This window comes from Triticum dicoccoides, chromosome 2B, assembly GCF_002162155.2.
Source record: "Triticum dicoccoides isolate Atlit2015 ecotype Zavitan chromosome 2B, WEW_v2.0, whole genome shotgun sequence".
Lineage (NCBI taxonomy): Eukaryota > Viridiplantae > Streptophyta > Magnoliopsida > Poales > Poaceae > Triticum > Triticum dicoccoides.
This window is the reverse complement of record NC_041383.1, coordinates 123,864,307-123,866,183: the sequence shown is the minus strand read 5'-3', so window position 1 is coordinate 123,866,183 and position 1,877 is coordinate 123,864,307.

Here is a 1,877-nt window from a genome sequence, read left to right as displayed (position 1 = left end):
CCAGTAAATGGGCGCGCTCCGTTGGAAAACATGTACAAAACATGACACAGCCATTAGTTAGCGCTATTTTCATCGGATAAGAAACCGCCACATTGGTAGGGGCAGAAGCAGCAACCATACACCGGGTTGCGCATGGGAGAAACATGTCGGGCTGAAACTTCCTTCCAAGGCGAGTAGTTAACGGATGCCGAGTGCTCCAAACCAATGCTCACAACCTCCAAATATGGAGGCTCACAGTTTGTATATGACGTGCTTTCTATAATTTATGCCAATCGGGAGGCATATGGCAACTCTAATGAAGTGTTATTTTGGCCCAAAATCGCCATAACGATGATTATTATGCAGACCGTCCGATATGACAACTCTGCTAGAGTTGCTCTAATGCTCTCCTTTGCCATGTTTAAACTTTGATCATAAATTTCATCACAACTATATGTAAACATTTTATCACAAAAAATGTACCATACATTTCAACACTAATTGTATAACTTATATGACATGTAACCTATGTTTTGTGGTCAAACTAATGATGAAGGTTACTTTTAAAATAACAAGGAAATTGCTTGTGCGTTGTAACAGAGAGAAGATGGGGTGCTGCGACAGAAAAATGCTACCATGGCAACGGAACTTGATTCCTACCCACAAAAAATACAAAACTGGATTCCTGTGGAAGAAGATGCCATGGCAGCAAAAACGGGTTGCCGTGGCAGAACAAAAACATTAGTTTTAGGCCATGTTAAATTAGTTCCACACATATATCAATCATTCAACTATCACGAAAATAAGAGCAAGAGATTATGTACCAGAATATTAAACCGGCGTTGATGGAGCTGGTTTATGTCGCAACATTTTGCCCCCAATACAGATAGCTTACTTAGTTAATCCCACCTCAAACCAAAGGAACACAAGCATACTATGATAAACATCAATTGTAGGAAACTATAGGATTATCCTGCAAAAAAAGAGAAGGATCACCGCAGAGAGAGAGAGAGAGAGAGAGAGAGAGAGAGAGAGAGAGAGAGAGAGAGAGAGAGAAGGAAACTATAGGATTGTTATGTCTATGATGTTTGTATCGTATTAAACAGTTGCTAAGGCTTGAGGTTAGGCACTAGCGGAGCTACCCAAAATTTGTTGGGCGGGCCAGAGGGAATAAGGCCAAAGGAAATCACAAAATAATTGCTCTCAAAGCCTAGCTTTCCATCCACTGTTCACAGTTTTTCTCTTGGATAGAGCGGGCCAAGGCACAGTTTTTCCTACACGTAGCTCCGCCCCTGGTTAGGGATGAAAACGAAGCGGAAACGGGCGAAATGTAGTGCTATCACATTTGTTTTCAATTTCTTTTTGCAGAAGCGGAAACGAATACAAAAACACCGAATGAATATGAAAACAGATAGTACCAGAAACAGACACAAACAAATACAAGGCGCACACAGAAACAGAAGTGGGCATTGACCGGAACTTAAAAACCCCTTGAATCATAGAGAAATACAACAAAAACAAACAAATTTAATGAATTGCTAACATGGCTACAAAATAATATGTTTATTTTAGCAACTTAGCATAGTATTGTACTAGTACTGGACTATTGCGTATAGGGTCAAGTTGAGTACATGTGTGGGAGTAGAAGTTGGGGCTCAAGTTGAGTACATGTGTGTTGTTTCGTGGTATTTCCGTTTTCATATTTCCTCTCTGTTTTCATTTTTCTTCGAAAAAGCAAAAAGATTCCACTCCATTTTCTTCCCTACTTGAGGTTAACATGAAGATCAACTCAATATTGCCGAAGCTAATCTAGAGCAACTCAATACTAACAAAGCAAATCTAATAAACATGCACGTGCGTATAACCTTGGAAAAAATTTCAGTTTCATTTTACTTAGC